Source organism: Helianthus annuus, chromosome 6 (genome assembly GCF_002127325.2).
Source record: "Helianthus annuus cultivar XRQ/B chromosome 6, HanXRQr2.0-SUNRISE, whole genome shotgun sequence".
NCBI classification, from domain to species: Eukaryota; Viridiplantae; Streptophyta; class Magnoliopsida; order Asterales; family Asteraceae; genus Helianthus; species Helianthus annuus.
Window position 1 is genome coordinate 85,889,051 of NC_035438.2, and position 16,644 is coordinate 85,905,694.

The 16,644-nt window shown below is 41.4% G+C and overlaps 1 long non-coding RNA gene across 1 annotated transcript; it reads right to left on the reverse strand.

Annotated features, from left to right (window-relative positions):
- Nucleotides 1-7,009: 7,009 nt before the first annotated feature.
- Nucleotides 7,010-7,989, reverse strand: LOC110927805. Its single transcript, XR_002585911.2, has 2 exons — nt 7,633-7,989; nt 7,010-7,472 (listed from the first exon to the last, which is right to left on the reverse strand). It is a non-coding gene; the product is annotated as an uncharacterized LOC110927805 (long non-coding RNA).
- Nucleotides 7,990-16,644: the final 8,655 nt, after the last annotated feature.

A 16,644-nucleotide genomic window follows, 5' to 3' on the forward strand; every position in this document is an offset into this window, starting at 1 on the left:
TGGAAGTCCAAATGGAGGATGTTCCTAAAACGGCATAGCGAACGCAATAAGGCCATTTCCAGGAAACACCGGATGAATCATTCCATGACCTTTTGGGGTGAACAACCCACCAGCTGCTTTATGGATCACACTGCAACTGTGTTTATCTAGTACGTTTTGAATCACTTCTAGGAGAAAGGGGCACCTTGAACAACACTTGTATTCCATTGTAGAGCTTCTAGGGGAGGAGCGTCTACGTGCGAAGTCTACCTAAGTATGACTTCAGGATTCGGGAAGTACACGTTTTCTTTTTATCAAACAACGAAGTGGGAATACACATGGATCTCGCTAAGATCCATTTTGTTAGGAACTGATCAACATCAAAGATCCCTTCGAGGATACAAGAGTTTCTTGGTCCCACTAGATACTATCGCAGCTTAATCACAAGATTTTCGAAGGTCGCACAGCTTAAGTCTCGTTGGCACATCAGGGTGTTGCGTTCGTGAAAGACCAAGACAGGAGGACGTCTTTTCAGCTTTCGAATCCCAACTTTGCAATGCACTGAGCATCGTCTTCACCCTAGGGTACGGGTGATCTAGCGGTATACCATGATGCTTCGAATCAGGATCCCAGTTACACACGGATGCAACGCGAGAAGGTTATTGCTTACGCCTCTCGACAACTTAGGACGCACGAAAGGAACTACACAACGCTTGATTTGGAACTGGGAGCAGTGATCTTCGCACTTAAGTTATGACGGCATTACCTATACGGAACCAAGTACGCCATCTACACCGACCACGGAAGTTTAGAACACATATTCAAGCAGAAGGAACTAAATATGCGACAGCGACGATGGGTCGGACTGCTAAATGATTACGAGTGCCAGGTATCACCCGGGCAAGGCCAATGTAGTGGCAGACGACCTCAGTCGGAAGGACACTACGCCTAAGCGCGTAAGAGCTTTACAACTCACGATCCATTCTAGTCTACCTTCGCAAATACGAGCTGCTCAGATAGAAGCACTGAAACCAGAGAACGTTAGAGCTGAAGCCCTACGCGGGTCAAGGCAACACTTAGAACAGAAGGAAGACGGTGCTTATTATGTAACAGGACGCATTTGGGTCCCACTCTATGGCGACTTACGAGAACTTGCGATGAATGAAGCGCACAAATCTCGCTACTCAGTACACCCTGGTTCGGACAAGATGTACCACGATATTAAGACTACGTATTGGTGGCCTAGCATGAAGGCCCACATAGCAACTTACGTCAGCAAGTGTTTGACTTGTGCGCGAGTCAAGACGGAATATCAGAAACCCTCAGGCCTACTCCAACAACCAGAGATACCACAATGGAAATGGGAGTAAATTTCCATGGATTTCGTTACTGGCCTACCTAGATCACAGCGCGGAAACGACACTATCTGGGTGATCGTGGATCGACTCACGAAATCCGCACACTTCTTGGCAATCGAAGACAACAGATGAATTCTCCACTCTGGCGAAGATATACCTCAAGGAAGTGGTTTCGAGGCACGGGGTGCCCACCTCTATCATCTCTGATCGAGATGCACGTTTTACTTCGGAACTGTGACAAGCAATGCACAAGTCTTTTGGCTCACGTTTAGTTATGAGCACAGCATATCACCCACAGACGGACAGGCAATCCGAACGCGCTATTCAAACATTAGAAGACATGCTTCGCGCTTGTGTAAACGACTTTGGCAACAGCCGGGAAAGGCATCTGCCACTCGTGGAATTCTCGTATAATAACAGCTACCACACCAGCATTAAAGCTGCTCCGTTTGAGGCATTGTACGGACGTAAATGCCGGTCACCTCTTTGTTGGGCAGAGGTGGGGGATAGTCAAATCACTGGTCCAGAACATGTGGTAGACACTACTGAGCGGATTGCTCAAATACGACAACGCATGGCGGCCGCTCGTGACCGTCAGAAGGCCTACGCCGATAAGGGCAGGAAACCACTTGAGCTCCAGGTTGGGGAGCGGGTATCACTCAAAGTTTCACCCTGGAAGGGTGTGGTTCGTGTTGGTAAACGAGACAAACTCAACCCACGGTACGTTGGACCTTTCGAAATCCTTGAGAAAATAGGCAAGGTGGCCTACAGACTGAACTTACCAGCAGAACTCGGTGCAGTTCACCACGTTTTCCATGTGTCGAATCTGAAGAAGTGTCTGTCAGATGAGACGCACGTAGTTCCTCTGAAGGAACTCACGATCGACGAACAGTTGAAATTCGTCGAAGAACCTGTCGAAATCACGGACCGGGATGTTAAGGTCCTCAAGAGCACTAGAATACCTCTTGTTCGAGTCCGTTGTAACTCACGTCGCGGCCCAGAGTTCACCTGGGAGCGCGAAGATCGGATGAAACAAAAATATCCCCAACTGTTTGAGAACAGTACAAACGCTACTGAGGCTGAAGCTACGGAATTTCGGGACGAAATTCCAGATCAACGGGGGGTGGATGTGACACCCCAGGATAACCGGGAAAACCTTACAACTTGACTAGCTTCCTCAGTGAGTGCCATCAAATTTCGGGACGAAATTTCTTTCAACTTGGGGATGATGTGACAACCCGAAAACTAGAACTTTTCGTTGTGTCGTGATGTAACTTGTTTGTACATTATGTGACTAGTGACTGACTAAACTTAATGATAACGTGAATCTTTATGTGATATGTGCTTTGTTATGTGTGCATTGGTATGTATATATGTATGTGTTATATGTGAGCCGAAAACCCAACCCGAGAACAAGGAACCCGACTCGAGACCATGAGGTCTCGAGTGATTTGTGACCATGACTCGCAACCGGGCGGTTGCGAGTGGGCCTTTGGGCCGTAACCGGTTTGGGCCGAAACCCCAAGCCCAACCCGAAACATCCCTTGGTATATATACCCCATCTTTCCCCACTTTCCCTCATTTCATACACAACACACAAACACACTTCTACTATTTTTCTCTCAACTAGAAACCCTCAACAACACACCCCAATCCCTTTCAATTTTCGGTTCAAGCAAGGATCCCGGACAAGGACTCGGTCAAGACCACTAACTCGGACACTTCACCTTCTCTCATTTTCTTCCTTTCTTTCGGCTCATCCTCCTTCTTCACAACCGGTTAGTGTTGTTACTATGTGCATGAGATTTATGTTTGTTATATGAACTAGAAATGCTTGGGTAGTAGTTTTTGTATAATTTTTAGGATGATTTGTGGAACTTGACTATATGTGAAAACCCTTGTGAACAAAGCTTGATAACATGTTTAAATGACTAACAAATGGTAGTTCAAGAATGATTATGACTAACCATACTATGCTTCTTTATTCCTTGCAAATAATGATGTTAAACTTAAGATTCGGATATATAATGTATGTTTTGCATGTTGATCTTGCTAAAACATGTGATTTTGGTTCATAAATATATGATTATGTTGATATGAAAACCCTAGAAAATGATGAACATAAGATGAACTTGTTTGAATATGACTTGAAGATGTAAAAATGGCAAAGTTTGATCTATTTTCATTGCTGGTCAGTTTAGGAAAAATGTTAGTGGAACCTTATTGGCTGTTTCCTAATCTGGGTCTGATTGCATAGTACATATTGGACTGTTAGATCTGCATCATCACGTGTACGTGAAAGGGACAGCTTACGACTCGCAACCACACCGTTGCGACTCGCAACCAAGGCAAGACAACTCGAGACCACGTAGTTGCGACTCGCAACCATAGCATGACAACTCGAAACCTCACGATTGCGACTCGAGACTACGACGGTTGCGACTCGCAACCACAGCATGATGACTCGAGACCACACGGTTACGACTCGCAACCATAACGTGACAAGCCGAAACCACCTGGTTGCGACTCGAGACCAGCTGGTTGCGAGTGGGCTGTCCACTTTGGTTATTGGGCCATTATGTGTTATGGGCTATCTGTTGACTGGGTTATGTGTTACTGTTGACTGCTTAATTGTTTAGGCCGGCCCAATAACCCCATGACTGTTTACTTGTATGCATGTTACGTGCCAGTATGTGTTTTACGTGAATACTTGTATCTGACCTATACCGGTAACCATGTTAGGACATGGTGACCAGCGTGTTTGACCGAGTAACCTAAACCTACCGAGCAACCCAAGGTGAGTTCACAACTTAAAAGCATGCGTCCCGGTGGTTTGGGACACGAGACTAACAACCCTATCCCCTGGTAAAAGGGGATACCATTTACATACTTTCCCTGGTTATTGGGAACAAAACTTACTTTTCCTTCCCTGGTATTGGGAAACCTTTTGGACAATCCTATCCCCTGGTAAAAGGGGATACCATTTACATACTTTCCCTGGTTATTGGGAACACAACTTACTTTTCCTTCCCGGGTATTGGGAAACCTTTTGGTTAATTACTGTTTATACGGATTGCAACTAACGGCACTAAACGAAACTCTATCACTCAAGTCCCTACTACAAATACCGATTAGTCGCCGGGTTAGGCGAGCGGGTTATTAGTTGATAGCGCTATTTAGGTGTTTACCAGCCTCACACCGTGCCCTGGTTTGGGACGGGCGTGAACTAATAGACTCAGAAATCCGTCAATGATGATAGAACATTGACATCGGGGCATCCTGCGGATACGCAACGGTTACCTAGTGTTCGGTATTGGAAAAAAAAAAAAACAGTTTAGTCGCTAACTTTTGGGGTAGCTCCCCAGGGCATGTATAAACGGATAAATTAACCGGTGAAACAAGTTTTTGGTAATTAAAACTGGACAACTAGTGAACTCACTCAGCATTATTGTTGACCCCTTACTGCATGCTTTGCAGGTAACCAATGATTCAGGAGCTGCTGCTTGGGGATGTGTAGTGTTCGTCAAACCCGTGTGTTGGGATAACTGTTTTGAACAACGAACTGTCTTTAAAACTATTTTGGTTTATGCTTCCGCTGTTTTGTTAAACTAATTACCGAACCTAAACTCTGATATTGCTAATTACTACGGATATTAAATATTTCTTAAATGCTCAGTATAATTGGTGGCTGGATCCTGGTCAGTCACGCCCTCGAAGCGGGTGTTATCCGCAGGTGGATTTTGGGGTTGTGACAACAAAGCTATAGAAGCTTCTATTCCCGACATGGGGGCGTGCCTAGCTCGACACAGGTCATGGCCAACGCTAAGATTCGCAGAATCCAAGCAAATCTTGATAGTACAGATACGTTTCTGCACACGGGGCCGTGCCCAGCGGACACGTGGGCGTGTGGAGCTAATACAGACAAATTGCAATTAATGAAGAAAGAGAATAAGGATGGACACGGGCCGTGTCCGGGCTTCTGTGCAGGCTATAAATATGGGTGCTTGGTTCAATTCAAAGGCATCCCTTGGCAAATCACCTCTCTCCCACTTCACCCACACTCCACCACCACTACAATCCACATCCACCACCATCATCCATTATCCATCATAGAGTGTGTGTAGTAGTCTCGGGATCCAAGATTGATAGTAAAAGTTCTTGACAATCAAAGGCCATGTTTGCCTAAGTATCTTACATCACTTGGTGAAGACAAGCATTTAGTGTAATACTTTTGATTTTTAATCTTTTCGCACTTTTTATTTGGTTTTGTACTAATGACTTTAATAACTAGTTTCTTATGTTGAAGGTGAAACTTTCTTATCATTTGTCCGTGGTGTCTTGGGGTTATTTATTCTCTATATAATATAAAAGATTGGGTAAATTACACTTTTCGTCCTTTATGTTTGTACCGGATTACAACGGATACCCTTTAACTTTAATATTTACAGGCACTGTCCTTTTTTCGTTAAAAGCATTACACCTTAGGTCTTTTATCACTAACTCAGTTAATTTTAAACATTAAGTCATATCATGTGCACCTCATGTGAAGGCATTTTTGTCTTTATAGACCCTCCTTCTTCCCCATATAAACCATCTTTAATTCTTTATTATACACCCTCATTCTTCACCCTCTGTAACAAAAAGAAAAAACAACCATCCCACAACCACGTATGACCACCACCGGCGTCTGCAACCCCCACCGCAGCATGTATAACCATCTTTATCACATCTATCTCTCTCTAGCCACAATCCGTGAAGAACGAAGTTTTTCGATGAAAATCCCCAACCCTAGATCATAACGCACCACTACCACCACCATTAACGCCACGACTGCACAACACCACCACCCTTCCATTTATAACTATTATGATCTCTGTTACAGATCTGAGTATCATTTCCGCTTCCTGCTGCAAAGGTTAGATTGATAATGATGATGCTTAGTGATGCATTTTGCCCTAATTTGATTCAGATTCAAGTGTTTAGGCTTGTATCTAGTTTTGTTTCTAGAAAAGCAGTTTTAAAGCTCTTTCTAGATAGAATTAAATCATGAATCGCTTATTTTCACTAAATTATGTTAATATTTGAGTTGAATTGTTCCAGATTAGCTGTTGGGTATAAGGGAAAAAAAAAGAAATTGTAGAACAGAGGGCCATGATTAGCTATTAAATTGTTGGTTTTAATTGGATTAATTGAAGCTTTTTTATGGAGTTGATGTATATTGTGTGAAAAATTTGGGGGGTATTAGATACTAATGAAAATTTGGGGACGAAAAATCAATGGTGGTGGTGGTGGTGTTGAGCGGATGTCGCCGGAAATGGTGGTGGTGACTAGATGTCGCCGGAAATGGTTGGTGGTGACTTGATGTCCTTGGAAATGGTGGTGGTGACTGGACTCGTCGGAAATGGTTGGTGGTGACCAGATGTCGCCAGAAATGGTGGTGGTGACTGGATGTCGCCGGAAAATGGTTGGTGGTACTTAGGGTTGCAAACGGAGGTCGGAGTGGTGTGGCGGATGAGGTGGGTTAGGGTGGCTGAGGTAGTGGTTGCTGGTGTTTAGTTTAGAGAGAGAGAGATTTCAAAGTGAGAGATGAGAGTTACTTATTGTTTATAAAAATTATTGGGTAAATTACACTTTTCGTCCTTTATATTTGCATAGGATTGCAGTAGATACCCTTTAACTTCAATAATTACAGTCACAGTCCTTTATTTCGAAAACCTATTACACACTACGTCCTTTAGCACTAACTTGATTAAAAATTTTAGTTAAAGTTAGCATGTGCCTTGCACATGAGGGCATTTATGTCTTTTATCCCAATCTATTTAAATTATAAAAAATAAAAAACATTAATATATATCTTCAGCCCTTTCACCCTTTGCTTAGAGCCACCATGGTGCCACCACCGCCACAACGAGATGCCAACATTTGAAACCATCAACCACCGCCATCAGAATAACATTTGTTGTTCATTTGAAACCATCCATCCATCCACCACCATTAGAATAACATTTGTTGTTAAACAATTACCACACCCCTGATGGGTTAGGGCCAACAGTTGTTGAAACTATTCACCACCAGAAACAATCGTCCAACACATCAAGACTTGTAATTCAAAGGCTGATCCAAGAAAAGCTGATCCTATTTTTTAGACATAAAACATTTCAAAGGCTTTGACTTAATTATTAGGTTAATAATGAAAAGAAAAAAACAAAAACCATAAAATGCCATTTTGTGAAGACATAAGTTTACTCTGTTTTCACCAACAATCAAACTCGAGAAGTAGATCGGAGAAACAAACCTTGCGAACGTATCCGCACTAGCTTTCCTTCCCGGAATCTTCAAAGGTCATCAATAGAGCATCGCTTATTCATGGAGGAAACTGTTATTGTTAGATCCTGGGAATATGGAAGGGGATCTTCAGGTTGAAGGTTGGGAAATTTGGAGGGGAGACGGGATGTGAGATGGAAGGAGGGTGGACCAAAGGAGGTGGGGTTGCAGGTGGTGGGAGGTGGGTGCTAGAGGTTTTTGGTGGTGGTGGTAGTTGGTGTTGCCACCGTGGCTCCGCCACCAAGGTGGTGGCCGGCGTTTTCTAGAGATAGATATGAGGGAGAAAAAAGAGAAAGGGGTTGATGTTTTAGGTCTGTGGATGATGTGAAAATGAAATGAAAAATATTATATACTTTAAATATAATAGGTAAATTTACCAACTTACCCTCATGTGTAAGGCACATGTTATAGTTAACTGAAAATTTTAAGTTGGTTAGTGCTAAAGGACGTAAGGTGTAATGGGTTTTCCAAATAAAGGATTGTAACTGTAATTATTGAAGTTAAAGGTTATCCATTGCAATCCGATACAAACATAAAGGACGAAAAGCGTAATTTACCCAAAATTATTTGTGTTTTATTTATTTTAATAATTGTAAATAAAATGGTAAAAAGACTATATTACCCTTGTATGATCAAAATTAATTGAAAATTTTAACTAAGTTGAGGTCAAAGGACCTATGGTGTAATGAGTTTTCCAAATAAAGGACTGCGACTGTAATTATTAAAGTTAAAGTCTATCCACTGCAATCCGATACAAACATAAAGGATGAAAAATGTAATTTACCATAAAAGATTTATACCATTCACATCTCTACGGTCTGTATAGAGATATGTTGGCTACCTGGTCGGGGGTTAAGGGAATGGTTTGGTAAGGTTCTTGCCTTGTTCAGTGTATAGATCCTGCAAGGACCTGGGTCAAGCTTACTAGGACCTCTTTCAATACCCACTGGTATTAGATGGCGGGGGTGCGAATGGCTTGATCCCCTCATATGTAAACTAATATTAATACATTAACCCGGCTACGTGGGATTGTATCCCCGCTGACTCAAACCACTTAGCCGAGGGTAACGTCACCTTCAAAAGAGGGGCCTACCACATTACGCGTTAATAACTTAATTAATTATCTTTCAATATTCCGACCCTTTAGGATTATATCCTTGCTGACTCAAACTACTGGGTTGAGGTAACGTCTGTTGATGCATGGAATGTCTGTTGACTTCGTCTGCATTAGGTCTTAGGTTAAGATAGGTCAAGATTGGTCAAATTTGGAGCTAGAAAGTCAAAATTAGATTATATGTTGATAGTTTCGCTTGTATGAACATGTTAGTAGAGGTTCCGCTTATTTGTCAAGATAAGGTTTCGCTTATTAGGTTAAATGAGGTTTCACTTATTTGGCTTGTCATTCAAGCGAAACCATAGGGACTATAAATAGGACTTAGAAGCGAACCTGATCAGTTGTTGATGTACGTTGGAGCGAAACTGTTGTGTGCTTTAGGTGTGAAACTCTGTCAAATTTACATCAGAAAGCAATAAAAGGAAAGGAATTGAATAGGAAAGCTGTTGTTACTTCATTTACGTTGATTCCGCCTTCGTACGTGAAGATGAACGTTCTCACTGACTATTCAGGGTCGGAACACGGTCCAACAAGTGGTATCAGAGCTCAGGACGAGGAGTTCATACTACTACAGCTTGAATCTGCCGAAATTCTCTCATTTCTACTCTCTTTCTCTTATACTTTTTCAGTTTGAACTGGTTCTTACGGTTGAAATGGCCTGAATTTTGACTATATCGTGCGAAACACAGTAATAACAAACCCTAGAAAGTTTCAAGTTAAAATTCGGACTAAAACATAGTGAAAACTGGTTAGAACTAGGTTCCGCTTGAAAGACCTAGTTTTGCTTGAATGTTTCGCTTGAAATACAATAGTTCCGCTCGAAATTACTTGTTAGATCCGCTTATTCGGACATTTTCGCTTGTACAAACAGGATAGTTCCGCTCGAATGAACAATTTAGGTTCGCTTGAACGGAGCATTTTCACTTCCGCTTATCTGAACTGAATAAGATCCGCTTGAACGAACCTTGTAGTTTCGCTTGAACAAACAATTTGATACTTCCGCTTGAACGGACACTCACCTGGTCCGCTTGAATAGACATTTACTTGGTTCGCTTATTCGATCATTAGAGTTCCGCTTATCTGACACTTATCAGTTTCGCTTGTTTGTAATAATTGCTGAAAGATTCGCTTATCAGTCATCACTTTCTAAAATTTCGAAAATTTGTCTAAGTGTTTGCTGATTTTGCAGGTACATTTAAGATGGATGATATTTTCTTAAATCCGTTCAGCGACATGTACGCATTCACAGGAAATTCCGGAAATGATGATACGTCTTCAAGCAATACGAATGAGAATCCGCCGAAAGAAAAGAAAAAGGAAGCTTGGGAATCGGAAAGTGCCTTCGGAATATTCAATAAACCCCCAAAGCTAATGGCTATCGAGCAGTAAAGCCGGTGGTCTAGAAAGTTTGAAGATTGGCTGATGGCTTTCGCATTTCCCAGCTGGAAAAGTTTGAAGAAAGGGTATGCCAATGGAAACAAAAATGGTGAAGCGTTGAGATCGGTTGAAGAGATTGATGCATTTGTAGCCGAGCAAAAATGTGTGGCTCTGTTATTTCAGTCGGTTCGGGAGGACATCATCTCTTTGATCGATTATTCAAATGCAAAGGATCTTTGGCAAAAGCTAGAAAAGAAATGTCTAGGAAGTACTGAAATTGTAAAAAGTAAAAAAGAAACTTCTTAGGAAAGAGTTTGATATGTTTGGTTGTCTTAAGAATGAGTCAGTTTGTAAAATGATAGAAAGGTTCGGTCATCTGAAGCTGGAATTAGCAAGACATGATATCAGATATTCTGATGAAGAACTTGTTGACAAACTGTTCGATTCTTTACCAGACGAGATGGATTGGAGATATTATGGGCTAATGTTGAAGAACACTATTGCTCCTGAAAATTTGAAACCAGATTTGGTGATTGAGAGGCTTGAAAGTCACGAACTGGAATTGAAGAAGACGTACAAAGTCAATCACTCATCTTACCAGCAGAATTTGGATCTATACTATCCAAAGAGCATGATGCCGAAAGCTACTTCTCCCAAGACTGCATTTTCTGCTGAGAATGTGTCGACAGCAAGCAAAGAAAGTCAAAGCAGTTAAAGCAGTGGAAGTCACAGTGGTTATCACGGTGGATCTTCATCATCTGCAAGTCATTCTGATGCAAAGTTTCAGTGCAACATCGCAATAGATTTGAAGAATGAACAGAATTTTGACGAGGAGTCGGCTAAGCAGCAGATGGTCTTCTTGGCGTCAGTGTTGGAATCATATGAAGGGTTAGTAGCTGGGAAGATCGGTAATACCAACCTGACAAAGGAAGATTATGACCAGATAGATCCCGAAGAAATGGAACTGATTGATATTCGTTGGGCTATGGCAAGTGCTGTTCGTAGAGCACAGCGTTTCATGGAAATAACGGGCAGGAAGACGATTGGTGGTCCATCTACTAAGTTGGGGTTCGATAAATCGAAGGTGACATGCTTCAAGTGTAAGCAGAAGGGTCACTTCAAGCGAGAATGCAGAAACGCGTATGCTGATGAATCAGAAAATCCTTTCAGAGATGATTACTACAAGAAGGCGATTTATCATCAAAATAAATCTGAGCCGCATAGATTGAAGCAGTCTGAAGATAACAGAGAGAAATCTAGAGCTCTTGCGGTGATTTACGATGATGAGGGGTATGATTGGAGTAAAGAAGTTTTACCGGAAGAAGATGCGGTTGGTTACGCATTCATGGCGAAAAACGATGAACCTATTCCGTGGAAAGATGATCGTACTGAAGAGCAGAAGTATAGCTATCGGAAAATGATTGCTGAAAACAGAATCATTAGAATTTCTCGTATCTATCTGGAAGCTAGAAGAGCGAGAAGATAGGATCCGGAGAGGGAGTGTTATCTTGATGAGTATGGAAATATTGCGATTGATGACAAAACGCTTGATTTGGAAGCTATCATCAAGGAGATAAAAGAAGAGGATGAGTATTGGCAAAACAAATGGTGGGGAACTCCAACTGAGAAAATGAAAGAAGAAGAGAAAGAGAAAGAAGAGAAAGAGAGAAAGGAGAAAGAAGAGATTGAGAAAGCAAAGAAGACTGATATTGGCATTATCGATACAACGCAGGAGTTGACTACAGAGAACCTGGGAAAATGGATGACAAAGTGCTAGCTGCTAAAGCACTTGAGGTAGACTCTAACTCCGTGTCTGAGTCAAAAGGCCAGGTCAGTCCAAACTCGTCAACAAATGCGTCAGGTAAAAAGATCGAAGGAAATGCTGATTGCAAAAATTGCAACAAAGAGTGCAAATTTTGTAACACTGTCACGTATCTCAATGGTGAGAAAGTTAAAGATCTGACAGCAAAGGTCAGAAGTGTTAGGAATCAGATTCTTGCGCGTGACCAAACAGTTAAAGCTTCAACTGAACGGATTAAAGAATTAACTGCTCAAATTGAAACTGATAAAATTGAACATGAAAAAGTTAAACAAGAAAATGAAAAGTTAATTCTTGAAAACCGTCAGATTTCTGAAAAGTTTGAAAAACTCAAAAGCACAGTGAAAGATAGTGATGATCGAAATGGTAAAACTTTTAAAGAAAACGAGCATCTAAAAGCAGTGCTAAGAGTAAAAGAAGAATCAATCAACAAACAACTGGATGAAATCGCTAATTTGAAACTTAAAGTTCAAGAGGCTAAAATTGAAAACGAGCGAATCCAGTTGAAGCTTAACAGTTATAGCTCCGCAAGTTTTGTTTTGCAACATATTGTTCCAAAACCCATTGGCAAAAACAAAGCTGGCGAGGACGTGTATTCTGATGGAACCGGGGTGGGTTTTCATAAAGTTCCACCACCTGTTCTTGATAACTACACGAAAAAACAATTTGGGTTGGTTGAACTTGAGGAAGAAAGTGAAGTTAAACTTCCGGAGAACATTGATGTCACGTTCACATCTTCCAATGATGATAGTGTTCAAAATGATATTGTAAAAGGTGTTGTTGAAAATGTGTTTAAAACGGATAGTGACACTACTGAGGAAGATTGGTGTTTCTTGGACAAATACATTCCGAAACAAAAGTCCAAGAACAACTTAAATGATGAACCTACTTTTGTCATGTACAAGATGTCGGGATTGGATAAGTTGTTTTCGGATTCAGAGTTTCCGATTGAGAATGTAAACATGAACAAATTGACAAATGTTTTCAAACTGGTCGAAGTTGAGTTGGCAGCAGTGAACAATCTGAGTCAAAAGAAAAGTAAAATGAGGTTTGAGAAAGAAAAGGTTTACAACAAGAAATCTGTTAATCCACCACGTGTTTATAATAACAACAGAAACAACTGGTCGGGTGGTTATCAGGAGGGTAAACCGTATCAGAAAAGAAATGTTCCAAACAAGAGGTTTGTCGAGAAGAAACAGTTTGTGAACAGTTCAAGTTCACTTGCTGATGAATAAAAAGAAATTTTTTCAAAATCAAACAAAGAGTTCTTTGAGAAAAGAGCTTCTCAGTCTCAGTCTGAAGGCACGAGTCGAGGTGTTGATACTCGAACTTGCTTTAGATGTAATCAAGTTGGTCACATTGCACGAAAGTGTACCAATGTTAAGCCTAAGACTGAAACTATGAAGACTCAACAGAAGAAAGTTGAGGTGAAGGGTAAAACACCAATCGTTGTTGAGAAAAAGAGTGTGAAAAATGAACCCGTAAAGAAGTTGGTAACTAAAAACGACAAATTTTACAAAAGGGTTGCATTATCTCAACAAGTTTGGAAACCCAAAATTGAAAAGAAAATTTCAACTTCTGAAGTGAAAAAGGCTAAAGAATCAATTACGGTTGATTATGATGCAAATTTTCCACCTCTCAAGGTTGAAAATTTCAAAATTCAAATTGCGAGAGTCAAGGTTACACCTAAGGCTGATGACGCCTGGGTGGACTCCATGTTTGACTAAGCAGTTTGAATTGCCGGAGCTTCCTGGATCGCGAAGCATGAATCAGCATCTTTCTTGAAGTTGTTTAAGTGATTGTTTGTTATGTGCAGGATCTTCCAAAACTTGTACCCAGATGGATCATGCATAGTGGAGCTTCGAGACATATGACATGGAAGACCGCGTTACTGTATGATGTGAGAAACATTAATGGTGGTTACGTTGGTTTTGCGGGTAATCAAGGAGGAAAGATTATAGGTGAATGAACGTTATCCAACGGAATCGTAACGTTTGAGAGAGTTAACTACATCGCTGAGCTGTAGAATAATCTGCTGAGTATCTCCCAGATCTGTGATAGGATGTATACTACTCACTTCACTGACAAAGAATGTTTGATCTTGAAACCGGGATTTATGATACCTGAGGAATGGATCATCATGAGGGCACCAAGAGTCAATGATCTGTATGTGTTGGACATGAGCGTAGCTACTACAACCACGGGTCAGGCTCATTGTTTTGTGTCAAGATTATGGCACCGAAAGATGGGGCATATTCACCTAAGGAAGATGAATCACTTGGTGCATAATGATTTGGTGACAGGAGTTCATGTCAAAGGTTTTCATCTGGAAGGGGAGTGCATCAGTTGTGTCAAAGGCAAACAGAAGAAAAAGTCACACCCGACAAAGCAAGTCAATTCAGTTTCAAGACCTTTGGAAAGGCTTCATATGGATTTGTTTGGTCCTGTGAATGTCAAGAGTATTACAGGAGATTACTACTGTTTGGTCATAACTGGTGATTATTCCAGATTTTCGTGGGTTTCATTCTTGAAAACGAAAGACGAAACATTTGACAGTTTAATGGCATTGTTTAAAAGAATTGAGAATCTGTACCAGAGGCCTATCAGTAGAATTAGAAGTGACAATTGTACTGAATTCAAAAACAGTAAGATGGAAGAACTCTGTGAAGAACGAGGTATACTGCATGAGTTTAGTGCTCCGTACACTCCGCAGCAAAATGGAGTAGCAGAACGCAAAAATCGGACGCTAATCGAGACGGCTAGAACTATGCTTGCAGATTCAAAGTTACCGATAAATTTTTGGGCTGAAGCTGTTTCCGCCGCATGCTATACACTCAACAGGGTTCTTACTGTCAAGAAGTTCAACAAGACATGTTTTGAGCTAATCAATAACCGCAAACCGAATTTGAAGTATCTAGAACCGTTCGGGTCACCCTGTACAGTTATAGAGCCTCATGGAAAGTTTGGTCCGAAGAGCATCGAGGGAATATTTGTTGGTTATGCCAATCCATTGCGACGTGTCTTCGTTCCAAGTGAGAAGCGGATTATTGAAGCAGCGAATGTTGAATGTCAAGGTTACACTATGCCGCCACAGAATCCTGGTGATTCATGGCGTTATCATTATGATAAACTTTGGGATTCGTTTGACATGAGAGAAGAATCAGAGGATGATGAAGATTTCTTTGATGAGCTGGATATTTTGCGAGAGTATGAGTCGCAGCTAAGGTTTCCAGCGGAGTATTCTAGAAGACCTCGGGAAACTTCAAATGATGATCAAGCAGGTCCTAGCAATGCTGGTGAACATGATGATGAAGTTGCTCCTGGTAATCAGTCGGAGGTGAATGATAATCAAGAAGCTGAAAACATGCCAGCTTTTGATCATGGTGATTCAGACTCTGAGGGGGAGCAGATCCAGATATCAAGTCAAACAAACCAAGTTGGTGAACAAGATGCAGATCAGAATGTTACTAATCTGGAGGGAAATGTTGATGTTCCAAGCGAAGTGATGCCGCGAACTCTTTCTTATCATCCAGAGGAGTTGATCATAGGAGAATTGCATTCAGGCGTTCGTACAAGACGTCAAATAGACCAGGGCTTAACATGTTTTTATTCTACAGTAGCACCTTTACAAACTGAATTTTCATTAAGTTGTTTTATCTCGCAGGTCGTTCCGAGAACTTATAAAGAGGTGCTTACTGAAGACTCTTGGGTCATAGCGATGCAAGAAGAGTTAAGTCAGTTTGAAAAGTTAGGAGTGTGGAAGTTAGTGGATTTGCCAGATGGTCAAAGGAAAATAATTACAAAATGGGTATTCAAGTGTAAGAGAGACGATAGAGGAGTGGTTGTAAGGAACAAAGCTCGAATCGTTGTTCAGGGCTTTAGTCAACAGGAGGGGATTGATTTTACAGAAGTCTATGCTCCTGTAGCACGACTGGAGGCTATCAGAATTTTCCTAGCATTTGCGTCTTGGAAGAACTTCAAAGTTTATCAGTTGGATGTAAAATCGGCGTTTCTTTATGGGAAGGTCAAAGAGGAGGTTTATGTCGGTCAGCCGCCGGGCTTTACTGACCCAATCCACAAGAACAAAGTTTATCTGTTGGACAAAGCATTGTATGGTCTACATCAGGCACCAAGAGCCTGGTACGAGACTTTGTCTCAACACCTACTCGCTAACAAGTTCATACATGGAAAAGTGGATGCCACTCTCTTCACTAAAGAGGTCAACGGACATCTTCTGATAGTTCAGCTTTATGTAGACGATATAATTTTTGGGTCAACGAATGAGAAATTGTGCAAAGATTTCGAACAGGTGATGAAGCGAAAATTCGAAATGTCATCAATGGGGGAGATGAAGTTCTTTCTGGGTTTACAAGTTGAACAACTTCCCGAGGGAATTTTCATTCACCAGACGAAGTACGTGCATGATATTCTAGAGAAATTTAGAATGTCAAGTTCAACTCCTGTTGCTACCCCACTTGTGACTAATCATGGGATTCACCCAGATCTCACCGGAGACAGGGTTGATGAAACGTTCTACCGTTCCATATAGGTTCTTTGATGTATCTAACTGCTTCACGTCCTGATATCATGTACCCAACGTGCCTCGCAATCTAACCCGAGAGCTTCGCACATGATCATTGTCAAGAGGATATTACGTTACTTGAAAGGAACAC